The 27,280-nt window shown below is 45.0% G+C and overlaps 2 long non-coding RNA genes across 2 annotated transcripts; both read right to left on the bottom strand.

Moving 5' to 3' along the window:
* Positions 1-10,254: 10,254 nt before the first annotated feature.
* LOC117082125 lies at positions 10,255-11,672 on the bottom strand. The gene is made up of 3 exons (XR_004436480.1): positions 11,204-11,672; positions 10,904-11,017; positions 10,255-10,676 (listed from the first exon to the last, which is right to left on the bottom strand). It is a non-coding gene; the product is annotated as an uncharacterized LOC117082125 (long non-coding RNA).
* A 12,926-nt stretch (positions 11,673-24,598) lies between these two features.
* Positions 24,599-27,067, bottom strand: LOC117082126. Its single transcript, XR_004436481.1, has 2 exons — positions 26,690-27,067; positions 24,599-25,268 (listed from the first exon to the last, which is right to left on the bottom strand). It is a non-coding gene; the product is annotated as an uncharacterized LOC117082126 (long non-coding RNA).
* Between the last annotated feature and the right edge of the window lie 213 nt (positions 27,068-27,280).

Below are 27,280 nucleotides of genomic sequence, written 5' to 3'. Positions count from 1 at the left end.
TCACAATTGTTTTGATCCAATAACTCCCCAACCAGAGTTTTGGCAGGAATGGGGAAATCCTACACTCTCAATTTTCTAGAGTCCTTTGAGTGAACCACATCAATATAAGCTACTAAATCCAAAGTAAATGCATCCTGACTCATCTTTTATTAACTGGATCTTATAAACATCCACAATCACCCCAACACTACCCAAGAGAATGGGAAACATGAATGAAAGGAGATGGCAATAGTAACAGATTATAGCTACAATAGCGTGCTTTTTAAGATTATGAAATATATGAACATATAACTGCGTTGCTAAAGTCCATCCCAGGCCCTTGGAAGGGGACCATTCTTGAGGGATACCAAAGCGTTAACTTCATCTGCTGCAGGTAAATTCACCTCTAGCCCTGCCTCACTCAATGGTATTTTTTAAAATGAGACTTGTTCACAAATAGCTACAGAGGCATTATGAGTTTTAAAGAAAAATAATGAAGGCTGTTAAACATGGTCTAGTTTTTCTATTGCTATCATACATGATGGATTTCCCTTTCTAACCTTAAAATAGAAAATTATTCGATTCTAATTATTTTCATCCATCACATAATCGCAAAACTTCAGAGCTAGAAAGAATAGAGTTAGAAAGATACAGAGCTCATCTGTCCACAGATATCTGGGTTTTCAGGATGAGAAAACAGGCCTGCAGAGGCTGCATGACCCAGGCAAACTCTACAGACAGAGACAGGCTCTTGTTCTTAAAACAGCAGTGACAATCATTCCAGCCTGCATCTGTTGAGAGTTTATTCTGCCCAAGACAGGTAGAAGCACAAGGCATGCTCTCTGTTCCCAGAGAATTTTGCTCTAGTTGGGAAATGTATATATAATTAATAATGAGATAGTATCTGATAATAATAAATAATGATAGTATTATTAATATCATAAATAATAATGACAGTATCCGATACAGTGAGATTACTGTCAGAGGCAAGAAGTGTGATCTCAACACATTTAACACTTTTAACGCTCAATATGAGAAGTTTAGCAACTTCGATCAGATGTGGGGTTCCTATCACCTTGCCAATCAGCCTCTCCTGAACCAAAGCGGTTGTCAATTCTGCTAAGAAGCCCTTGGGGGCTGGGGATTATATGGCCGAAAGAAACTACCAAAGATTCCGTTTTTATCCAAATTTTATTGGTTTTGGCTAGAAGCACCATAAACTCTCTGCAATAGACAGGTACAGTGCATTCCATAAAGTACAAATGTGTGTGGGTGGGTGTGGGGGTGTGTGTATGTTTCAGTGGAAAAGAATACAATGTTTCTGGGAATATAAATACAAAATAGCTCAGTTAATCCTAAACCTAATATACGAAATATACTATGTTTCAAATTAACTGCTTCCTCTGAAATAATATTTGGATCAAGTTTTTGAAGAAATCTTCACAAATACAGAAACTCCAGATGGTAAGTCTAGGTCAATATTCAAGTGCAAATGACTTCTTGCTTCTAGTTGTGGTCTTAAGTAAGAAGGAATCTTGTCCAAATGACTTCCAGGAGATGTGCTTCCCTCACCCCCCCGTTTTTGTTCCTGCAGCCCCTAAAGTACGGTTAATCCCTAGGAGCCCCTAAGGTACAATTTTTAAAACCTAGCTAATGAGTACAGCAAGTAAATACAAGTTCCAGAGCTAAAAGGGTCCAGTAGTACCCACCTGCACTCATAACCATGGCCAAGATGTGGGACAAAATTTTGCAAAAGCTTATTTAAAATTAGGAAAGGAACCAAGCATGGTGGCTCATACCTGTAATCCAACACTTTGGGAGGCTAAGGCAGGATTGCTTGAGGCCAGGAGTTCAAGACCAGAATGGCCAACCAATCAAGACCACATCTCAAAAAAAAAAAAAAAGAAGAAGAATTAATCAGCTAGATGTGGTGGTGCATACCTGTAGTCCCAGCTACTCAGGAGACTGAGGTGGGAGGATTCCTTGAGCCTAGGAGCTCAAAGCTGCAGCTCTATCTAATAGAACTTTTTGTAAGGGTGGAAATGCCCTATATCTGGGCTGCCCAATGTATTAGCCACTCACCCTACTGGCTATGGAGCCCTTGAAAAGTGGCTGATGAGACTGGGAACTGAATTTTTAATTTGAAATAGTTTTGATTCCTCATATGGCTACTGGCTCCATTCTAGAGCATTTCGCTTCTGCAAGTAAAAATACAAGCACAGAATCTGCAATTAAATGGATGTCTATTATTTTGGTGGAAACATCTAAGGAAGCAGACCATCCCCTCCTCTTACTCTTATCCCTCTTCCACCAAAACGAAAGCTCAGACAAGAATGCTTTTGTATAAACTTCCTGTTCCTGCTGTAACAAATTACCATAGACTCAGTGGCCTGAAACAATACACACGTATTATCTGATGGTTCCGGAGCTCCGAAGTCAAGAATAGGTCAGCCAGGCTGTGTTGTTTCTGGTGGTTCTTGGGGTGAATCTGTGGTCTTGACTTTTCCAGCTACTAGGGCTTGGCTGTATTCCTTGGCTCATGGCCCCATCCTCCATCTTCCAAACCAGCAATGTAGCATCTTCAAATTCCTATCCAACTCTGCACCATCATCACCTCTCCTTCTCTGACTCTGACCTCTTGTCTCTCTTTTATAAAAATCCTTTCTGATTAACTGGAGCCCTACTGGATAATCCAGGTTAATATCCCACCTCAAGACACTTAATCACATCTGCAAAGTCCCTTTTGTCATGTGAGGTGACAGAGTCAAAGGTTTCTGGGATTAGCACATGGACATTGTGGGGCCGTGGGGGATCATTCTGCCTACTGCACCTTTGCTAAGGATTAACTTGAAGTAAGGCCATTATCTCTCAGTGGATTCATGAAAACTCAGCTTCTAGATTCTAGAAGGTAGCCCTGGCTGGTAAGGCTGCACTACAAGTAAGTTGAGGTTTTCTCAGTGTTGTTTTGTCCAACCTGGTGGTTCCCCGACTTTAGCCAGCACCAAAATCACCCAGAGGACTTTTGAAAACAGACTGATGGACCCAACCCCACAGTGTCTCATTCAGTAGGTATGGAGTGTGGCCCAAGAAAATGCATTTCTTGGCCAGGTGTGTTATTTTTAAAACACGTCCACAAACTTTTCGACATTCCTCCCTTCAAAAGGTGGAGGCTTCTTTTCCTTCCTTTAAGTGTGATCTACATTAAATGACTTGTTTCTAACCACGTTCGATGTTAAGAGATGGCCATGTGATTTCAAGACAAGGCTTTAAAAAGCACAGCAGTTTCCACACCCTCTCTCTTGGATCACACCCTCTGGGAAAGGCCGACCCTCGTGTCTGGAGGACATGTGGGCAACCTAGGGAGGAAATGAGGCATCTCACCGACACCTGGCACAAATTTGCCAGCCACCTGTGTGTGCCACCTTGGAAATGGATTTCATAAAGCATTCAGATGAGACTGCAGCTCTGGGTAACATCTTGTCTATAATCTCATGGGACTCCAACCAGTTAAGCTAAATTCCTGACCCACAGAAACTGTGAGAAATAATAAATGTTCACTGGTGTTTAACACCACTGCGTTTTAGGATACATGCGATGCAGCAATAGATAACAATATGCCAGGTGACACTGATGCCACTGGCCTAAGGATTACATTTTGAGAACCACTGGTCTAGCCTTTATACTGTGTAAGGCAAGTTACATTTCCCTCCTGCCTGCACTGTATACACCAGGAAGCCAGAGGAGGGAAAATGTTCTCATGTTGAAATGTACTGCATATTTATTTTCTTTTTTTCTGCAGGCATATTCAGTTACCACCAGTTGCTCTTTTGTGGAAGTGTTTTTACTGGGAAGAATAACAACAATATGTCAAATGATAGCTGGGTTCCAGAAGCCCGTTTCTGTCTACTCAGTCATAAAAAATGTTCTGCATATGGATGAAGGACCAGACACGTTTAGCGAGAAGAGGAAATGATTAGAAGACTAGACCATCATTCTCTCTCACACTCTCTTAAATCTGAAGGTGAACAAGATGAAGAAAGAAAACAAAACCCTGGACAAAAGAGGGAAAGATAGCCCTAGGATCCAGGAGAGCAAGGGGGTGTCCAACTGTTAAATAATGAGAAACTGAAGCTTCCTTCATTGTCAGAGAGGCCAATTCCTGAGCCAGCTGCACAGGAAGTGGGGAGTTTACATTATCTGGGATGTCAGTGAGAACCGAGGGGACATGCTTCCTGTCTGGTTCTCCCCAAAGATTAGCAGACTCTCCAGCAAAGATGCCTTTCCAGGGGTTTCATTTTTTTGTTTTCTTTTCCAGTTGGTAGATGTGGGCCAAGAAGGGAAAGGCAGCTCCAAGAGCGAGGGAGAAATGGCCGTGAGTACAGAGTGCCACAGAAAGAAGCCTGAGCTAGAGTGTGGTGGGACCGCGAGCCGGGGAAGAGCAAGAGCTGTGCCTGTAGGATAGTCTGTCTCCAATTTGAGCACTGCCAAGAAAAGCTGGCCAAGCAGATCCAGATCCGGATTGGTAGACCCCATTCCAATGCATGGGGTTTCTCTGGCTTTTCCATTTGTTTTATAGAAGCTTAAAATACGACATATGATTCCATTTATAGGAAATTCTTGAAAAGGCAAAACTAATCTGGAGTGACAGAAACCAGAAAAGTGATTGCCTGAGGCCAATATGGGTGGGGGAGGTGACTGCAGAGGGACATGTGAGCGTTCTGCTTTATTTATTTATTTATTTATTTATTGAGACAGAGTTTCACTCTTGCTGCCCAGGCCGGAGTGCAATGGCACCATCTCGGCTCACTGCAACCTCCACCTCCCAGGTTCAAACACTTCTCCTGCCTCCCAAGTAGCCAGGATTACAGGCGCCTGCCACCACACCTGCCTTTTTTTTTTTTTTTTTTTTTTTTTTGAGATGGAGTTTCACTCTTGTTGCCCAGACTGGAATGCAATGACTCGATCTCGGCTCACTGCAACCTCCACCTCCTGGGTTCAAGTGATTCTCTTGCCTCAGCCTCCAGAGTAGCTGGGATTACAGGCATGCACCACCATACCCGGGTAAATGTTTTTGTTTTTGTTTTTGTTTAGTAGAGACAGGGTCAGACTGGTCTCGAACTCCTGACCTCAGGTGATCTGCCTGTTTCTGCCTCCCAAAGTGCTGGGATTACAGGTGTGAGCCACCGTGCCTGGCTGTGTTCTGCATTTTGATTGTGGTAGTGGTTACACGAGTGGAGATGTTTGTCAAGATTCATTGAACTGTACACTTATAATGGGTACATGTTATCGTATATGAATTATATCTCAATGCAGTTGATCTTCAAAAAACATACATGATGTATGAGGAGCCCTTTGATGGGGTTGCCAATGACTGGTATGCAAAAAAAAAAAAACAAGAGTTATTTGGTAGAATAAGGATTCGACTTATTCATTGCAGCCCAAGAAGTGGAACTAGAACAAACACACATACACTATAGAAAGTGGATTTTTACTCAATGGATTTTTTTATGAATGGTCTTGCTCTCTCTGCCCTGCCTTGAATTTGTTGCAAGCCAGTGATCTGAAGGTTTTTTGGTTTTGTTTTTGTTTTTCTGCTGTCCTGGAAACTTTGCAAAGGTGTAACCTTCAGCCTGATAGCAGCAGGAACTCTGCTTCCATGTGAGCTTGTTGGTGAATTATAATATCTCAAACAATTCAGAGAGGAAAGTGATCTTATTCCGTGTCCTTTACCAATGAGGAGACTAAGGTTAAACAGTTGATGGTTTTGACTCTTCTTGAAAAGTAGATGGGGTGTATCAGGTACCAATTAGGATGCTTAAGTTTGGAAATAATAGAAATTCTAACTCAAAAATGGCCTAAAATGGGAGACTGAGGCAGGAGGATCACTTGATGTCAGGAGTTTGAGACCAGCCAGGGCAACACAGCAAGACTCTGTCTCTGCAAATAATAAAAAAGTTAGCCAGGCATGGTGGTTTGCACCTGTAGTCCCAGCTACTGGGGAGGCTGAAGCAGGAGGATCGTTTGAGCCCAGGAGTTCAAGCCTGCAGTGAGCTATGATGACATCATTGCACTCCAGCCTGAGTGACAGAGGAAGATCCTAACTCTATTTTTTAAAAAATGTTTGAGAAAATGAAAGGAACTTGTCAAGCTCAGAGGTCCAATGGGCTTCCAGTTTACATTGACCAAGGCTCTGGCCCCATTTTTCTGCAATTTTCTGGTCCTCTTCTCTTCCAGATTTTGCCTTATCCCTTAGGTTGGTTTCCTTTCTGGTAGCAAATTGCTGCAGTTAACCTAAGTCTCATATCCTTATACTTACCATACCACACAGAAGAAGAGAAATCTTTTTTAACCCCAAGAACCAGAAAAGCATTCTGAGTTGCAGTCTGATTGGAACAATTCAAGCCACATGTCTTCCCCTGAACTGATTGCTAGGATTATCCTGACTGGCATTAGATCAGTCAAGTCCCACCCTGGAGCACAGATGGGGTCCAACCACCAAACTAAATGTGGCTCTACCCAGCAGGGGAGAGACGGAATTTTTGCAGAGGAGGCCATCGTGTCTCACTACTGCCCCCTCAACCAAAGCAACCAATGTTCCTCTTTGGTGAGAATTTCTTCCTCTATGTGTTCACGAATATTTTTACTATCTTCAAAGGTGTAAAAGGAAAATAAATATTGGGCCCCCAAATCACTAAACTAAAGGGAAAAGTCAAGCTGGGAACTGCATAGGGAAAACCTGCCTCCCATTCTATTCAAAGTCACCCCTCTGCTCACTGAGATAAATCTATATCTGATTGCCTCCTTTGGAAAGGCTAACCAGAAACTCAAAAGAATGCAACTATTTGTCCCTTATCTACCTAGGACCTGGAAGCTCCCCTCTCCCAACCCTTGGAGTCTTCCTGCCTTTGCTTTCAGTTGTCCTGCCTTTCCAGACGGAAACGGTGCTCATCTTGCATATGTTGATTGATGTCTCATGTCTCCCTAGAATGTGTAAAAGCAAACTGTGCTCTGACCACCTTGCCCCATGTCATCAGGACCTCCTGGGACTGTGTCAGTGGGCGCGCGTCCTCAACTTTGGCCAAATAAACTTTCAAAATTAACTGAGATGCGTCTCAGATTTTGGGAGTTCACAAAGGATATTTATTTAAGGTGTCTACATGAAAATTACATAGTCACACAGTACATTTCATAAGTATTTATGGTTGAAATTTTTAAGAATTACACAATCCAATAACCTGTGATCCTTTCAAAATTACTTTCCTCTGATCTGTGGCACAGAACAATGAAGTCCCAGAGCCTCAGGGTGTTTAAGAACATGCTTTTGGTTTCTGTGAATTTTGCCTATAAGAATAAACATCTTGCCAAAGTTGCCTGTAAGAGGTAATAAGGTGAAAGAACAACACAAAATTAAACAAAATTAAAATTAACCCAGTGGGAAAAACTGAGGCTCAGAGGAATTAGGTTGGCTGATGATGATGTTAGTGGCAGTAGTTGGATTAAAATGCAAGTCTCTTTATTCTCTAGTCTGGTTCTCTCTTCAAAAATCACATACTGACCTCTGGGTGAAATCAAAGAAAACCTATTTTCTGCCAATGGATGGTGTGATGGTTAATTTTATGTCAACTTGGCTGGGCCACAGTGCCCAGATACGTAGTCCAAACATTGTTCTGGATGCTTCTGTGAGGGTGTTTTTGGATGAGATTTGTGCTTAAATCTGCAAACTTTTAGTAAAGTACATTGTCCGCCCTGTGGGTGGGCCCCCTCCAATCATCAATTAAAGTCTAGAACAAAAGGCTGACCTCCAGATTTGGAGACCAGCCTGGGCAACAAAGCAAGACCTCCATCTCTACCAAAAAAAAAAAAAAAAAATTTAAATTAGCCAAGTAGCACAAGCTTACAGTCCCACTTATTTGGGAGGCAGAGGCAGGAGGGTCACTTGAGTCCAGGAGTTTGATTGTGCCACTGCATCCAACCTGGGCAACAGAGGAGACCCTGTCTCAAAAAAAAAAAAATGCTGAACTCCCTCAAGCAAGAGGGAATTCCCCATGAGACTGCCTGCCTTCAGACTTCAACTGCAACACTAGCCCTTCCTGGTCTTTCACCAGACTGCCCTTGGACTCAAACTGTAATTTTTTTCCTGAACCCCCAGCCTGATGGCCTCCCCCATCAGATATTGGGACTCACCAAGCCTCCACAATTATACAAACCCATTCTCTAAAATAAGTATCTTTTATATACACACACACATAGTATTGTTTCTCTTTCTCTGGAAAACTCAGACTTATACAGATGGTTATATACTCAAATATCCACATGAGAGGTGAAGCTAAAATATTTGTCCTGAGAACTGGGTTGTTTTGGTCATAATAAACTATACCAAAACTCAGTGACTTAAAATAGCAATTCTGTTACTATTTCTTGTAATTCTTCCATTGTGGCTGGGCTTAGCTGAATGGTTGTTCTGCTGATCTTACCAGAGGTCACTTGTATCAGTGCATTCAGCTGAACAGTCTGCTAGGAACTGGGCTCAGTTGGGGTGCTGGGATGGTTGGTCTTTCTATCCATTTTGTCTCAGGGCCTCTCCCTTCCTTCTGACCTCCCTGAGTGCCCCTCGAGGGGTCTCTCCATGTGATCCCTTCATCAGGGTAGGTGAACTTCTTACATAGAAGCTCAGGGTATCAAAGTGCAAAAGCAGAAGCTGCAAGGCCTTCTTAAGGCTAAAGCCCAGAATTGGTATAGTGTAACTTCCATCACAGTTTATTGGTTAAAACAAATCACAGAACCAGCCCAGATTCAATATGCATCCAAGAATGTGCATACTGGCAGGCATGGTTTATTGAGGGCCATGGCCTTATTTAACAACACCACAGCCCGAGTGTACCCCTTATGTAATGACATCCTTCAGTTCTATCACCATAGAAGATAAATTGAGGTCCACTGACTTTAAAATGATGCCATATGGTAGCCAATGGAAAACCAGCGTGGTGAGATGGATTTCCTCACTGGGCCACAGACTCAGTCTCACAAAATCCTAGTGGCATTGCGATTGGTGTGTTCTCATTAGCCTTCATCAGCACCTAGCATCTGTGTATTTATCATTTCACTCTCCCTGCTCAGATGGGTCTGTTGACTCTTACTTCGTGATTGACTATAACCAGATTCTCACCAATAATGGAGCATAGAGGATTAAAGCAATTAACCTGATAGTTCATTCCGACAGGGTATTTCCTACAGTATGTATTAATATCTTCATTTTATCACTCAAATAATCAAGTGCAAGTTGGAACTCTGGATAACTTATCCTAAGACAGCCTTGATGTTCCGTTGGCTTTAGTAACCAGGTTTCCTTGCCTGGTGTTGTCTGTGGAACCCCATCTACTTTGCAATTTCCAAAATGGTGAAGCACTTTTGAGGTACTGTGAATGTCATCAGTAGTCGCTAAGAAGAGCATCTGGGAGCTGCTGAAGGCAAGAACAGGGCAAGACAGCCAGGTGGGGGAGCACATAGCATGGGGCATCCCAGGCCAGGCTGTGGGATGTTTGGGGCACTAGACCCTCTGGGTAGCTGGCTTGGCAAGGCAAGAAACATGGCAACCAGAACCTTCTCCAAGACTCCAAGCCAAAATCTGCCCCAGACTTAGCTACTTGGTTGTACCTGTAAGAGCTCAGGAGTACATTTGATATGGTTTGGATTTGTGCCCCCATCCAAACCTCATGTTGAAATACAATCCCCAGTGTTGGTGGTGGGGCCTGGTGGGAGGTGACTGGATCATGAGGGTGAATTTTCCCCTTTGCTATTCTCATAATAGAGTTTTCACAAAATCCAGTTGTTTAAATGTGTGTGGGACCTGCCCCCTCACTCCCTTCCTCCTGCTCCAGCCATGTGATGTGCATGTGCTTCCCCTTCACATTCCACCATGATTATAAGTTTCCTGAGGCCTCCCTATAAGCAGAACCCATCATGCTTCCTGTAAAGCCTGCGGAACCATTTGCCCATTAAACCTCTTTTTTTTATTACCCAGTCTCAGGTATTTATTTATTGTAGTGTAAGAACTGACTAATACTACAACATCCTTTTTTTTTTTTTTTTTTTCAATTTGAAACAGGGTCTGGCTGTCCACTCCAGGCTGAAGTGCAGTGGTACAATCTCAGCTTACTGCAGGCTCCACCTCCTGGGCTCAAGCAATCCTCCCACCTCAGCCTCCCGAGTAGCTGAGACTACAGACACGTCCTGCCACACCCAGCTATTTTTGTTTTCATTTTTTTAGGGACAGGATCTTGCTATGTTGCCCAAACTTGTCTAGAACTCTTGGGCTGAAGCCACCCTCCCTCCTCAGTCTCCCAAAACACTGGGATTACAGGCGTGAGCCACTGTGCCTGGCTAGGAATAAATTTCTAACCCATCCCATGACTCCCAGCAGAAGGAAAGTCTAAATTTAGACATAGTTTCAGAAACAATGCCTTACATGACATGAAATAAACAGATCTTCAAGAGAGAGGTGCCAGCTCCTGGTTCAAGGATGCATTTGTCCACCTAGTAACAGACACATGCTGCACACTTCCTGCATGCTGGGCTCTGTAAAGAGGAAGGGAGAGGCCCCTGCTTGGAGAAGCTTTCCATCCAATGGATGTGGATGCCGCCAGTGTCAAACGTGACTTCAGGATCACAGAAGAGGCCAAACGTGCTAAAAGGTCACGCTGGAATGAAGCATATAAGGTAATATTAAGAGAAGTAGTGAGAGTCGGTGCTAGGGTCTGAATGTCTGTGTCTCCCCCGAAATTCAGACATTGAAACCTAATCCCCAAGGTGATGGTATTAGGAAGTGGGGAATTTGGGAGGTGATTAGGTCATGAGGGCAGGGCTCTTATGAATGGGATAAGCATCCTTATAAAAGAGACCCCAGAGAGCTGCCTGGGGTTCTCACCTTCCACCAGGTGAGCACATAGCAAGAAGCCACCATCTATGCACCAGGAAATGGATCCTCACAAGACATCAAATCTGCCAGCCACCTCAACATTGAGCTTTCCAGCCTCCAGAACTGTGAGAAATAAATTTCTGTTGTTTATAAGCCACCTGGTTTGTGGATTTTGTTATAGCAACCTAAACAGACTAAGACAATTGGCAAGATCAGATGTGTTGGCAAAGATTTGCACAGACTAGCATCCTGCTGTGTGGCTGGAGTGAGGGAAGCTCGTGCTGTGCCTCACTTTGATCCAGTCCTTACCTTGTGGCCTTGCCCAATCCTCGCAGCATCCCTCAGTGGTGAGAATGATTATCTCCATTCTATGGATGAGGATATGGATAACCAGAGAGGTGAAGTGACCAGCCTCAGATCACACAGCCAATTCAAGGCAGGACTGCTGCAAAGAGCCTGAAACAGGGGCATCCTGGGAAGGAAGGAAGAGCGTGCATCCTCTCACCCAAAACAGACGTCTGGCTGAGTCTCCAAAGCAAAAGTACTCTGAGTGGGTGCCACCCCTGATGGGGAAGGCAGCCCCCTGGCCACCAGCCTGGGGAGGCCAGACAGCTGCTGCTGTCCCGTTGGCAGCTGGCCCCTTCCTCTTACAGACAGCAGCACCTGCTCACCAGATCACCAGGCAGAGGCAAGATGAATGTTCGCAGCGCCACGTCCTGCTGAAGCTCTGCACAAACACAGCGCCCATGGTAACCAAACAGAGGGCAAACACAGGAGCAGGAATGCCGCTGTGAGAACAAGGCCCAGGAGTGACAGCCTTGAGCCACCCACTTTATGGGCACTTACTAAGTGCCAGGCGCCACATCAAGGATTAAATACCTTATTTAATCATCGACACAGCCAGATGAGAATTGTGCCATTGCTGTCCCCTTTAATGACAAGGAAACAGAGATGAGCAGAGTCGATGGAAGCTGTGTAAGGAGAGAACCAAAGGCTCTGTCTGAGCTCAGGTGTCTGATGCCACAACCCAGCCACAATCTCCACGCTACCATTTCCCCTGACAGACACCCAAGTCACACAGCCCCTTGGGAGAGCTGGGCCCCCAAGTTCATGACGACACAGAATATAAGCTCCTCCAAGGCAGGAATTTTGTGTTTTGCTCATTGATGGGAAGCAAGCTTCTACGATCATGCCAGGCATGTGGCTGACTTTGAGTACCTGTTGGCCAGGTGCAGTGGCTCACACTTGAAATCCTAGCACTTTGGGAGGCTGAGGCAGGTGGGTTGCTTGAGCCCAGGGGTTTGAGACCAGCCTGGGCAGCATGGTGAAACCCCGTCTCTACAAAAAATACACACGCAAAAATTAACCAAGCATGGTGGCGGTTGCCTGTAGTCCCAGCTACTTGGGAGTCTGAGGTGGGAGATCTCCTGAGCCCAGGAGGTCATGGATGTGGTGAGCCATGATCGTGTCACTGTACTCCAGCCTGGGTGACAGAGTGAGACCCTGTATTAAAAAAAAAAATTGTATTTGATGAGGAAAACCAAGAACCAGAAAGCCATCCTGAGATGTAAATGCTGAATTGGCCAAGTGACTTGATCTCACACATTAGCCTTGCAGTCTGAAATTCAGATTATTCCTTACTAAGGCCTAATAGTAAAGTCCCTTAAAAATATTGTTTTAAATATAGTATAATTGGTCAAGGAACTACATCTTTATCTCTGTTCTTGTTCCACATGGGAGAAGGCCAGGGGAGGAAAGTGACACATTTATTGTCCTAGAAAGCCATTGGCCTGAGAAGGACTTTGACCCCAGCACCTTCCTCAACCAGCCACACAGGCTCTGCCTGGGTCATCTCATTTAATCTTCAGTAATGCAACCCCTGCTTTCATGATATGGAATTTGGGGTTCTCATTGACTGTATGATGGTGGGATTTTCCATGTCGCCATGTGTCACAGATGGTTCATTTCCACGTAAACAATCACCCACATATTGCATCTACTCATGACAAAGCCAGTGGCCCTCAGAGGCTTTCCATGGTTCCTGCCCACAGCCCCAGGGGTCAGCCCTGACCTGCTCTGCTTAGGTATGTCCTGGTGACAGCAAGTGTAGAATCTGCTGGAAATAATAAATACCATCGAGCAGCAGAGAGGGTTTCTGCCACATTGGTGTTTTGTTAGACCTGCAGGATCTGTCAAGTGTGTTTGTTTTGCTCTCTAGATAAATGTGGAGCCAAAGGGTGTTTTTCTGACTGTGAATTCTTGGCATTTGTTCAGGCTTCTAAATAAGCAAAGTGAACACTGCCAGTCTCCTCTGGCACTGCTTGGAACCATTTAATGAATAATAGGATCATGGATGGGACCTGATGCAGGGGTTTCCAAACTTTGCAGGCAGTGGAACTCTTCTTTCCCTTACCCTGAAGTCCATCATTGTATTATAGTATCACATCGTATGTATTACATCATCTTATAGAGCTGGCTGTTCTGTGGATGAAGTCAGGTGGCATCTGGGGACTTTCCGTCTGAGCTCTCCTTAGCCTTCCTCTTGCCCTGGGCCACGGCTTCTCTGGGATATCCGGGGCCTCAATGAGCACATTTCCAGAAAACTAGTCTAATCCAACCCCTTCATTACAATGGTGGCCAACAAAGGGCCCCAGAGGCCAAGAAACTCAGCCAGGATCACACAGTGAATTCATGACCAAGATGGGGCCAGCACCACCTCCCCGACTCAGGAGACGGTGCTCTCTGTGTAGCCCCTCACCAGTCCAAACCTGCTTTGTTTCTAACCTGCGGCACTGGGAAACACACCTGCCTGGAACAAGTGCCTGGAAAGAATGCAGCTCTCCCTGGCCGGAAGGCTCCCGGCAGGCCTTGTGCAAGTGGGTACATGCAAATGACCGCACCTGGCTTACTTGTGAAATGTGTAGATTGTAAGAAAGACAGCTTCTGTGTAAAATCTCAACTCCAGGGTGGACTGCCTCACCCCCAAACCCATCCTAGTTTAGATGTAAGAACCTCTCACAGGCGACAAAGCTCTCCCTGGTTGGCCTGACTTCTCACCTCTCAGTGAACATTTTTTCTTCTAAGTGTGTGTGTGTGTGTGTGTGTGTGTGTGTGTGTGTGTGTTTTGAGACGGAGTCTCACTCAGTCACCCAGGCTGGAGTGCAGTGGCGCGATCTCAGCTCACTGCAAGCTCCGCCTCCCGGGTTCACGCCATTCTCCTGCCTCAGCCTCCCAAGTAGCTAAATGTGTTCTTTAATGCTCTCCTTCCTTTCCTCCACAAAAAACAAACTCATAACTTTCTGTTTCAGCCGTTTACTTACTGGAAGCGTATCAGAGACTCACCTTGCAAAAATGACACCGTGAAAATCGAGTTAGAACCGGGAAGGACTTATTCAGTACCGAGGCCTGTGTTCATCAGAGCAGCCCCTCATGAGGCCCTGGTGTCCTCATCATCTCGAAGCTCCCTCCCAGCTTCAGCATGCTAAGAGCCTAAAAGAAATTGGAAACAAACCAGTTGCCCTCTGTCCAGGTGGAGGAGTCCCTCTCTGACCAGGAAAGAGGTACCACCCAGGAGCCCCCAGCCCTGCTGCAGGGGCAAATGAGCTCTTGGAAGAGTAAGCGCTGTGACTGATACAAAAACACGAAATGCCTCCAATCCCCACATAGTTTGTGCTTTATCTTCTGCCTCATACGCTAGAACGTAAACTCCTTGAGGAAGGCATTGCGTCCCACAGAGCACACCTATTTCAGTAGTCTCTTATTTTCTTCACCTTCTCAGTTACCTTTCTCCTTAGTTTTAACTACTTTAGGAAAGCTGGCCAGATACAGCTGGGCCCTAGCATTTGCTCTGATACCTCTCTCCTGTCCACCTTGTCTCAGCTGATAGCCTAGTGCCAAGGCCTGAAATGGGAAGCTCCTCCTCCCTCCCTACACCCTCCTTCCCCCTCCCTCCCACACCCCTCCCCTTCTCTCCCTGCACCCCTTCTCTTCCCTTTTGCAATCTTCTCCTCCCTCCTGCATGCCTCTCCCTCCCTCCCTCACCCCTACCCCCTCCCCCTTCCTCTGGCACCCTTACCTCTCCCCCTTCCTCCTTGCACCCTTCTTCTCCCTCCAGCACCCCTCCCCTCCTCCCTCCTGCACTCCTCCCCATCTCTGTATCTCCACCCTCCCTCTTCCATTCCCCCTTCACCCCTCTCCCTCCCTTCCTTCCTGCACCCCTCACCCATGCTTGGAGGAAAGTCACATGGGGTCTTTGGCTGGAACACTCAGTGGCGCTCAGAAATCCTAAACACTGTGGGCTCTGCAGCGCCTGCCAGAGAGAACAGGGAGTCCTCGGAGGCCAGACTCAAAGCAGGCAAGATGGAAGAAGCCTTATTAGGTCATCCAGCTAGAGCAAGGGGTGAGCCTCTTTCTTCTGCTCCCCAGCCCACAAGAAATGCCTGATCTGGCTATCTCTGTCCCTCTATTTGCTACTAACTCCTCTTTGGGGATGTGCCCTCCTCCCCGTGATCCACAGTCCTTCTCTGGCTGCATCTTGTCCTTCTCCAGACTTGGAAAGGAAACGCAGGGAATGACTTCTGCCCCAGAGCCTGAATCCTCTTTTTCCCATCCTCCTGACCTCCTTTGCGTTATCTCCAGCACTTAGCACCTTTTACCTTCCATATGGCTGCTTTATTTGTTAGGTTTGTGGTTTATCCCCTGCCTCCTATGCTAAAATATAAACTCCTTGAGGAAGGCATTGTGTCCATTTGGGTCAGGCGTATATCTCAAGTGCAGTTTCCCAAAATATTTATTGAATGAACTTCTTAGGCACTAAGATAACCTTCAATGCATATTCTCTCACCCCCTACCCTGTGCTGTGGCTTCTAAGCTCTTCCTGCACATAGAGCCATTTATATCACATGCTGTGTGGAAGGACGGTATCCTTGTCATTTCCTAACTCATTCTCTCCGGAGGGCAACAGCTCCCTTCATCTTATTGGAGCTGGTGAACTGATCTGAGCAAACCCTGCACTCGAGTTCCCCATGCCATGAGCAGGTGAGTTTCCAAAGGCTACAAACATCAAGGGGGTAAGAAAACCTCAGCAAGCCAGCAATGAGCAATACAACCCAGCAACCCTGACAGCCCCCAGTGCTGCTTGGCCCTGGCCTTGCCTTGACTTCTGCACCCAGTTTCCCTTGACCCATCACCTCCCATCTACTGCAATTGCTCCCAAGGAATAATTTTACAACCTCTGCCACACTCATGCATGAACACTCAGGCTTGGCATGCTCCCTCTGTGAGAGCAGTTGTACTTTCAGCGGTCAAGCTCAAGGTCAAGAATGGACCCCTGCCAGTAAAATGTGAACATCTATAGGTGGGCTGGGTCTGGCTGATCAGACAGCTTAGATTTTTGGTCCTTGAGTCCACAAACCTCCAGGGTCGAACCTACTCTCAAAATATGAATTTGTGATTTCTTATGAAAATAATATATCCTTATTGAAAGTGTTGTTACAATTCTTTTTTAATTTAAAGTCTCTGCCAGTAACTATTCATCGATAACCCTGTGTATTAGTTCGTTTTCATGCTGCTGATAAAGACATACTTGAGACTGGGCAATTTACAAAAGAAAGAGGCTTAATGACTCACAGTTCCACGTGGCTGGGGAGGCCTCACAATCATGGCAGAAGGTGAAAGGAAAGGCACATCTCACATGGTAGCAGACAAGAGAAGAGAATTAGTGTGGGGAAACTCCCCATTATAAAACGATCAGATCTCATGAGACTTATTCACTATCAGGAGAATAGCATGAGAAAGACCCGCTCCCACGATTCAATTATCTCCTGCTGGATCCCTCCCACGACATGTGGGAATTATGGGAGCTACAATTCAAAATGAGATTTGGATGGGGACACAGCCAAACCATATCACCCTGTAACATTCTACAATTTTTTTTTCTCCCTCTTGCACAATCATTACCATTTTTCTTGTTTTCTCCTTCTGGGAAAAATAAATTTTTTTTAGCCTATCTTTTTTAATGGGGGTGGCTCACAGCTAACTCGGATTCCTAGGAAGCATGGAAGAGCTTATAATGGTGGAATAGCCTGAAGGCTGGTACAAACCCCTGAGGACAGGGCCTTGACGTGGCTTCCTTAATGACACAGAACAGGCCCTAAATCAATGCTGTGGACTAAACACATCTTTGGGCAAGTCCACAGCAAAGTGCAGCAGCATGGGTCACTCTGTATAATTTCAAGGGTATGAAAGTTATCTTCCTTGGGTTAGAATTCCTTCTCTACCCATTTGCTAATACCTACATTTCCACTGTAAGAACCGTAGTTTGGAAAGGCCAACTCTATCTACAAGTGATAAGACTGAAATCCCAGAACGGTGAAGTGACTTTATAAGCTTTGACATATGTTTAAGTATCCAGGGAAGGGAAATACTTAGAGCTGTCATTCGTTAGTCAACACACGGCAATCACAGTGATGGCGAATGGGTCTTTCTTAAACGCTAAAGGGCAATGGGAAGAGTAGGAACCTGGAGGGCTCAGCACTGGGAGATTAGGGTGGGAGTGAGAATTCAACCAAAGAAGTAAATGTGGAAGAGTGGAAAGGCAGGTGACACCAACAACTAACTTTATCCTCTTCCTTTTCTGGGTGAGTTGTATTTAAAAAGGACACACCTGAAGATTCTACCTCCAATCTAGCCCTAGTTAACTAGTCGACCTCAATATGTAAGAAAAGGGGATTGGACCAGAGCAGTGATTCTTTTATTTTAATGTACAACAGCATTACCTGGGTAGCTTAGAAAATAGAAAATAGAATTTCTGGTCCCTGCTTCCAGAAATTCATATTCAAATGGTCTGGTTTACCGCTCAGGTATTGTTTCTTGTTTGTTTTTTGTAAGGCTCCTCAGCAGATTCTGACATTCAACAAGGTCATTTCTGAAGTCGCTTTTTAATTCTAAATTCAGATGGCGTAGAATTTGAGAACCAAAAAGCCTTGTGTTTGGTTAATTTTCACTGCAAGTGGGGGGCACCCAGTCCACCTACACACATCTCTAGCCTTCACAGATGCACACGTGTGCACACGTATGTATCTGCACACAGTGGGGCTGTGCTCATAGAGAGCTGGAAGTTTCTGTGAGGCCACATCACAAGACAACTTCCAATGGCAGTACATGCATGCTATCCCTATTCTCTCTTCATCTGAGGGTTTAACAAAGTGGATACAAGGGAGTCCCTCATGGGTAAACTCTTGATTGACCTTTTGAGAAGATAGAGTACATTTCCCTACTAGTACCCACTAAGAGTTCATTGATTTAGTAAAACACTCTATGTGTCACCTATGAGGTTGTCTCTTTCTCGGACTCCTAGAAATCAGTAAAACATTGAAAGGACATTTTTATATGTAAAAAACAAAACAAAAAAAGCGTTGGAGGGGGTGATAACAGTAAATGCAATCATAATTTATCATATTGCCAAACACCGTAAACCTCATTTTGATGTAGTAATGTCAGCTAATGAAGACAGTAGGCTCTGTCTTCGTCTGAGTTTGGAAACAGCATTATCAGCACGAGCATAATCCACCGATTTTTCTGTTAACCTCTGAGGATCTGCTGTGCATATGTCTACCAGAACCCTAACAGCACATACATTTACACAGTTAGGGAAAAATGAGTCTCATTCTCAGAGAAGTCAGCCTTGTAAGTATTTGGGAGATATTTTATCCATCCCTGCAGGCCCTGAAACACCAAGAGCTTTCTTAAGTTTATGCAAATATATAGATTCTCATGTTGCTTCTGAAAGTGTCCATTTCACAATAATCAGCATCTTAGCCTGAAGGCACAGGCATCTATTATTGCTATTTTCCCATCTCTTAAGTGAAACTCTATTGGCAAACTACCACTTATGACCTCAAACTCCATCTGATTCTCATCAAATGTACTCTTTGCAGTGACAAGAAAAGCCAAGTGGAACTTTTACAAGGTCAGCACAGATATATCTTTGCAGGTGCCACATCTTGTATATGGAAAATATAGAGGCACAATTTCTAGAAAATAGCTGGTTTTTATAGCTGCTGTGAGTTTTATAGAGATATGGGTAAAAGAAGGCAGCCCCGGGCCATCTCAACATCTCATCAGCCACAAATAGGAGACCATGAGCAGTGCAGATGTTTGAAACATACAAAAAAGAAATCCAATCCAGGAAAAAGGAAGAAGGACGTGGGCTTTCTGCACACCTGACCATATGGAAAGTGAGTTAATTTTATTCCAATTGCATTACAGTCAAATGAGAGTGTGTTTTTGCCAATGTGAAAAGCCAGAATCTCAGTCCGGGTGCAACAAAGCTATTGATTTATTACAAACCTTTAAGACTAAAGGGGAAAAGTAATCTAGTTCTGGGACCAGAGCCATCCCTTCGTTACTGCAGGGGCAGCCAATAGCTGCCTTCGTGGTCTAGTTTGATGAGCACTGCAGCCTGCCACCATGCTTGAAGCATCCACCATCAGGAATCCGCCATTGTATTCAGATATTGTATCTCCCTGGATTCCAAAAACCTTCTCTGCAATATCCCTGGTGGACGCTTCCAGGAATGGGAAGCTAACTGCTATATAAGACATGAATTTGGGAAACTTCTTCCCTGTATTGAGTTGAACTCTTCTTGTAATCTTCATTCATACATCCTAATCTTGCCACTCCAGAGTTCCATAGAATAAATCTACTACCCTCTCCCCGTGACAGCCCCTCAAATATTACAGGGCAGCCACAAGTCTCCTCTAAGCCTTCTCTTTCCAGACTCAAAACTCTGAGCTTTTTCAGTCCTAAATGATGCCATTTCCAAAGTTATTATCATTTGGACCACCTCTCTCTGGACCTGATGGTTAAAATACAAAGCTGAAATGCTAGTCTTCCAGAAGGTGTCTAAGGTCCTGTTTATAGTTTGGAGTAACTATACTGTGCATTCACACAGAGCTTAAAGTTAACTAAAAACCCCTCAAGGTTCTTCACATGATTTCCTATGAAGCCGGGTCTCCCTGGTTGCATATATAACCTAAACTTGTACATACAAAACATATATATATGTTTATACAAATTTATATATTCTCATGTGCCTCTGAAAGTGTTCATTTCACAATAATTAGCATCTTATTTTAAAATCCATTTTAAATTAGCCATCTGAATTTAGAATTTTATATATACATATACATATGTGACAATTAAATTGTCATACATGACAATTAAATTCCCTTTGTTGTTATGTTACATTCTGCCAAGATCCTTTTTTTTTTTTTTCCTTTTTTGAGATGGGCATCTCACTCTGTCACCCAGGCTGGAGTGCAGTGGCACATGCCATCATGGCTCACTGCAGCCTCCAACTCCTGGGCTCAAGGGATTCTCTCGCCTCAGCCTCCCAAGTAGCTGGGACTACAATTGCATGCCACCACACCCAGCTAAATTTTTAAAATTTTTTGTAGAAATTGGGTCTTGCTGTGTTGCCCAGGTTAGTCTCAAACTCTTGGGCTCAGGTGATCCTCCCACCTCGACCTCCCAAAGTGCTGGGGCTCCAGGTGTGAGCCGCTGAACTCAACCTGTGATCTTGAATCTTGATTCTTCTACCCGGGTATCAGCGATCCTTCCCAGCTTCATGTCATCTGTGCAGTGATAAGAATAGCTTCAATTTTTTGATCCAAGTTGACAATAAAATAAGGAATTTAAACAACCAACGGAGGAGCCTTCCAGGTGGACACCTTTGAGCATGGTGCTCTACAACCAGATGTGACTTTCCTGCCAATTCTGTCTCCTACTTTACGTTTCCCCATCTTACTCTGAAGAAAATGCAATAAGGGAGCTTTGCAGATTCCCAGCCAAATTCAGATGGGCTGCAAACATTTGACCTTCCCTCCTTAGCCTCTTGCTCTCTTTGGCTCTAATTTTCTCATAGTTTTGTTGCTTTTCTAACTGGGTAAGTGACCAGATACCTCTACTTCATGGAACTTTTTGGGGCAAGAGAGCCAATTTCCCACACTGCTGCATCATACCATCACCCAGAGAAGACCTTTCTTGGTGTTTCTTCTTGGAATGTTGCTAAAAAGCCCATTTTGGGCCAGGCCTGGTGGCTCACACCTGTAATCCCAGCACTTTGGGAGACCAAGGCAAGAGGATCGCTTGAGTCTAGGAGTTCGAGACCAGCCTAGACAACACAGCAAGACCCCATCTGTACAAAAATTAAAATTAAAAAAATTAGCTGGGCATGGTGGAATGCGCTTGTAATCCCAGCTTGTAGTCCCAGTTACTCAGGAGGCTGAAGTAGGAGGATCACTTGAGCTCAGGAAGTTGAGGCTGCAGTGAGCCATGATCCTGCGACTGAACTCTAGCCTGACACTGTCTTTCCCCCTGCCCCCTAAAAAGCCCATCTGGCCTGGTGCTTTTCACTAGCCTTAGCTTATTCTGGCCTTCCCAATATTTTTCCTGCTAGGCACTGCCATTTTTTGCATCTCTTCTTGGACTGGGATTCTCCTTCCATTTCTTCCATCTATTTAAATGTAGAGTCCTCGGAGAGTTCAATATGCAGCCACATCATTTCTTCTGCTGTCTTGCTCCTTTTGGGTTTATGTCACGCATTGAGAGTATTTCTGAAAAATATCATTCTAGATCTAGGCAAGAGGGTCCCAACCCTGGGCCCTGGGGAAGTGGAGGATTAGCCTTCCTGAAAGAGAAGTTTGGCTTTTGCTCTTGGCCGCTGAGTGGTGATCTCCAAGCCCCTGGAATGTCCTGCCCAATAAGAGGGTCTTTGTTGGCCTGGGGACTTTAGCCACTGGATAGTGTAATGATATGATTTATGATGGGGGTTTGGAGACACATCATATCAGTTCCAACCTCCAGAATTATTAGCCTGAACCTCTAAAAGGGGAAACTGAAGGTCACCCACATGAGTAGTATATGATAGACCCCAAGCAAAAACTGTGGACAGCCAAGGCTCAGGTGAGCATCCCCGGTTGGCTGTACCCTGTGTGCATTGTCATGGCCAGGAGGAGGCAATGCCATCTGATACAGTGTGGAGCTGCCCAATTACGATTCATGTCAAAATGTAATTTCCAATGTTGGAGGTGAGGCCTGGTGGGAGGTGATTGGATCATAGGGGTGGTTTCTCATAGTTTAACACTATGCTCCTTGGTGTTACTGTGGCAATAGTGAGTGAGTTCCTGTGAGATCTGGCTGTTTAAAAGTGCACTGCACTTCCCCTCTCTCTCTTCTCCTGCTCTGGCCACGTGAAGTGCTGGCTCCTTCTTTGCCTTCTGCCATGACTGTAAGTTTCCTGAGGCCTTCTCAGAAGCCAAGCAGACGCCCGCATCATGCTTCCTGTATAGCCTGCAGAACTGTGAGCTCATTAAACCTCTTTTCCTTATAAATTACCCAGTCTCAGGTATTTCTTTACAGCAATGTGAGAATGGACCAATACACTGATCATAAATGCATGGGAAGAGAACCAAAGGATCTTTTTCCTTTGGATCCCAACTGGACTTTGTCCTGTGTGTCTCTTCCCTTGATCAATTTTCTTGTGTAAATTTTAACTGTGAAAACACACACACACACACACTCTCATCTATGTATAGTGCTTTCTTGGGTTCTCTGAACCATTCTAGAGAATTATTGAACTTGAGGATGGTCCTGGGGACCCCTAAACTTGCAACTATTGTCTGAAGTAAGGGACTATTCCATCAGACTTTGCAGTTTGCTAAACTGTACTACAGCCCCCAACTCTAGGGAAATAACCCTGACTCTTATCCAGTTTTGTGCCTCCCTCCGGAACAAGGCATCCCCAGAGCTAAGAGGACATAACTTTCCTCTTTCTGAATCACACCCCTGCATATTCTGGTGACTGGAGTTTGGATGAGTGTGCTGGGATGTCCCCGTGGGTGAGAATGAGTCCTCCCGCAGCATGGAAGGAATGAGAGAACAGAGGGTGAGCTTGGAACAAAGGCCTGGAGCCAAGGCCAGCTCTCCCCACACCACCATATTCCACTGCGGAATTCCAGACAGTTGAGAATTCTAAATTTGAACTTGGACTTCAAGATCATCATGACAGTATTTTTTTCAAAGCAGCAAGCTACAGCATATTTTATTTAATAGGTTGTTGGCTTGATTTACAGCCTTTAAGTATCTAGACATGTGGTATGTAGGTCTCTATTTGTATTCTTGCCTCAGCCCCTGAAGTGTCAGGAGCCAGCCTGTTGCTGATTGTAAAGATTCTGTTTGTAGAGGCTTCTGCCCAATGATAGTGTCTTTTAAGACAGGGTGCTAAAGGTTAACAAAGCATCACATCTACATTTTCACAGATGATCTTGAAATGTATGTAGCAGGATGTTAAAATGGGATTTTATTTGTCTTATTTTCTGCTGAGGTTTCAAAAGGCTAAGAATAAAACAGTAAACTAAGTATTCCCACATTCCAAAATGAACTGCTAGACCACTGCTCTAGGTTTTCTATTGCTGCATAACAAGATGCACCGAAACTTTACAGCATAAAATAGATCTTTTATTTTCTCAAAATTCTTTGGCTCAGAAATTTGTACAGGGCACAGAGGGAATGGCTCACCTCCATGACTAAAGTCTGGGACTTTACCTGGAATACCACATAGCAGGGAACCAGCTAAGGTGGCTTAACTGGGTCATTTGGCTGGGGACTTCAGGCTTCTGTTGGTTTGGTTCCTCAGCTCTCTGTGTGCCCTTTCCATGCAGCTAGCTTGGGCTTCCTCATAATATGGTGGTCTGATTCATCAGCCTTCTTACATGTCTGCTGCATTCTCTCCTGAGAGAGAGCTGAAGATGTCAGGTCTCTCAAAGGCCAGGCTAAGCACCGGCACCGTATCACTTCCTCCATGTCCAATTGGTCAAGGCAAATCACAGGGCTAGCCCAAGTTCAAAGAGGAAGAGCAGGAATCGCCTCTACTTCTTGATGAATGGAGCCAATAGAGAAGGAAATCACATATAGGGAGAGAAGGAAATGATGGTAGCCACCTTTGGAGATAATATACAACTATCTACACAGACTTGCAAAGGAGGGAAGTGATGATGTTTTCCAACCCTTAGCTCTATGCTAATCAAAGCTTTAAAAGGTTTAAAGTTAGAAATGAGAAAGAGGGTTTCTTTGGAAAAAGTTGTTGGAGCACTGAGGCACTTTTCTTCCTGTGCTTCTCCTTCACCTCAAGTCTAGTAGAGGGGCTTCAGGGAGACATCACGCTTTGATCCATCTTTCCAGTTTTGACTTTACTGTTTCTCATAATGCAGCTTTTGGCATTTTCCTTCTAGCTACATACACCATGGTTGAGGAGAATGAGCCTTTTGTGCACCCATGTTTGTAGGAGTGTTGGTGTTATCCCCAACACCCTAAAGGTGGAAGCAATCCAAGTGTCTGTCAATGGGTGAATGGAAAAATCAGTCATGATAGGAATCTCTCCAGCCCATGTGAAGAGTGTGAACCTTGAAAGGCCAGCTCTCTCAAGGTTCACACTCTGGCTAACGGGGCTTAAATTCAATTTAGAACCAAGCGGCAACTTGCTGACTAGAAGTCACGCGTGTATTTTGAGTTGCCGGAAAAACCCACATCTGCTTAACTTTGGGACTTTCATAGCTTCCTGTTCCTGTTTATGTTGCCCAAACCAACCAATAGACTATGACCTGTGTCAACAAATCAGAACTCAGCAAGCATCAACCAATCAGATTAAGCAAGTTTGAATATTTTATTTGCGTAAGTGGACCTGAGTGGGAATATGGGCAGAAATTTTCTCTATGAAAGCCTAGTCCCTCCTGTGTTGTCTGGAAAGCACCTTCATTTTACACCGAAGGCTGCCTTTCCCTAGTTTGAAAACTGTTTACAGGAATAAAGTCTCTTTCCTCTAAATCCCTTTTCAGAGAACTATTGTTCACAGGGGTTATCCACCAAATCAGAGGATCCCTGAGCTGTGTGCTCACAGCCTTCAATACTAACAAGGCTGGGAGTTGGGGCGCTCCCCTACACACTCCAGGTCTTATTTATGTAATGTGAATTTCCTGCTGGACCTCAGTTCTCTAATTGCGTTTTTATTTCTTGTTGCACAATTAGGCCTCTGGGAGATATCAGTGTAAGAAGTTGGGTTTTTCATGAGAGTTCTGAGTCAGACAGCAGTAGGAAGTGGGGAGATTAGGGACAAAGGAGAGAAAGGACCCGTCCTCCCCCATTTCACTTTTGGCCCAGGCCCAGCACCATCTGGATCCATTCCCACTGGGGCTCCCCCAGGCACTGGAGAGTACAGAATGGCATCCTTCGTTAGGTTACGATACTTATCAAGTCCAACCATGTGTGGGTGACCCAGCTTTGTAGTCCTGAGAACACTGCATTCTGCTCTGGCCGGCTGCAAAGAAACACAGGGCAGTCTTTGCTTTTGTTTGTTTGTTTGGTTTTTTGTTTTGTCTTTCTGAGATGGAGTCTCACTCTGTCACCCAGGCTGGAATGCAGTGGTGGCAATCTCAGCTGACTGCAACCTCTGTCTCCTGGTTCAAGCAATTCTCCTGCCTCAGCCTCCCAAGTAGCTGGGATTACAGGTGTGTACCACCACACCCAGCTAATTTTTGTATTTTTAGTAGAGATGGGATTTCACCATTTCTGCCAGGCTGGTCTCGAACTCCTGACCTCAGCTGATCCATCCGCCTCAACTTCTCAAAGTGCTGGGATTATAGGCACGAGCCACTGTGCCCAGCCTCATGAAGAGCAGTCATCTGAGAGCTGTATTTGAAACCCAGATGATAGATCCGTTTGTGATGAACGCTTAGAATGACTGAATCTGGGCTTCTCCAAGACTCTCCCCCTGCCTTCACCCATAAATCTCCCCGAAAGCCATTCACTAGCCTGTCATGGTTTTAAATGTGGCCCACAGTTCCTTGTTACTGACCCCACCTTGGGAGGTGAGGTCTATACCCCTCCCTTGAATCTGGGATTGCTAGGGACTGCTCCCACCAATGACAGATAGTGGAAAGCAAGTCAAGGTGATGGTAGGGACAGGGTCTATAAGGCAGGCAGTGGGTACTGCCTCCCCTAAGGTCTGCCCCTCTGGGCTCTTTAGCTGCCAGTTTGAGCTTGGCCCTCTGGCCATCCTTGTTCCTGCCCGGTGCATAACCACGTGCATTAACAAGCCATCTGGAAGTGTGTCCTCCTTCCTCCACTCTCTCAGCCCCCAGTCCTCTGAGTTCTCTAAGAACCACAGAGCAGGGACAAGCCACCCTTGCTTTGGCCTTTCCAAATTCCCCAGCCCCGATCAGCCAGCATCTTAAGATAGTTGTTTCACCTACGACCTTCTGGGGTGCTTTCTTACACAGCGTTAGCAACTAGAACACTGTCTCTGCATCTGCCCTTCAACTAGAATTAATAGAGCGCTTTGTTGGTTAAATAAATATTTAAAATCAAGAACAGGCCGGGCGCGGTGGCTCAAGCCTGTAATCCCAGCACTTTGGGAGGCCGAGACGGGCGGATCACGAGGTCAGGAGATCGAGACCATCCTGGCTAACACGGTGAAACCCCGTCTCTACGAAAAATACAAAAAACTAGCCGGGCGAGGTGGCGGGCGCCTGTAGTCCCAGCTACTTGGGAGGCTGAGGCAGGAGAATGGCGGAAACCCGGGAGGCGGAGCTTGCAGTGAGCTGAGATCCGGCCACTGCACTCCAGCCCGGGTGACAGAGCGAGACTCCGTCTCAACAAACAAACAAACAAAAATAAATAAATAAAATAAAATAAAAATAAATAAAATAAAATAAAATAAAATCAAGAACAAGGACTTACCCCTAGTGAAGATCCAGGTACAAGTATTCTGGAGTGGCTCTTGACGGGCACTGTGACTCCAGGCTGGACAAAGTCCAGTCCAAAGGCAGTATCTCTTGTTTTGTTTTGGGGTTTGTTTGCACAAGAACACGCGTTTCTCCAGTCCTTACATAGCTTCCACAAAGGCAGCCTGGCCCTGGAAAATTTCCTGAGCCTGGTTTGGATGGGGGTGATGGCAGCAGATTCCCCTTTTTTTTTTTTAATTATTGTTGCTTCCTGGAGCTGCTGGGAGATGAAAGAGTCAGCAAAGAGTCGGGTCCGACAGGCTTCCTGTTACTAGGACACGGATCACAGCCCATCATTTTTTCAAAGGTGTGGGGCCGGGAGAGGGGGAAGGAAAACAACAATATGAGGAAATTTACATGGCAGCCTCGGGATTCACCTCGGATTTCCTTTACAGGCAGGAGGGGACAATATTATTACTGATTCATTGATTTTTCCAATGGGAGAGAGTTGAAGACATACAGGCAGGAGCTGATGGTACCTGTCAGCATTCATTCTGCAGTTGGAATTGATTTTTATACATCATACATCTTTAAGGAGCCTCCAAAG

The sequence above is a fragment of the Trachypithecus francoisi genome, unplaced genomic scaffold (genome assembly GCF_009764315.1).
Source record: "Trachypithecus francoisi isolate TF-2019V2 unplaced genomic scaffold, Tfra_2.0 Lachesis_group9, whole genome shotgun sequence".
Classification (NCBI taxonomy): domain Eukaryota; kingdom Metazoa; phylum Chordata; class Mammalia; order Primates; family Cercopithecidae; genus Trachypithecus; species Trachypithecus francoisi.
The sequence above is the reverse complement of the archived record's forward strand: the minus strand, read 5'-3'. Positions and strand labels throughout refer to the sequence as shown.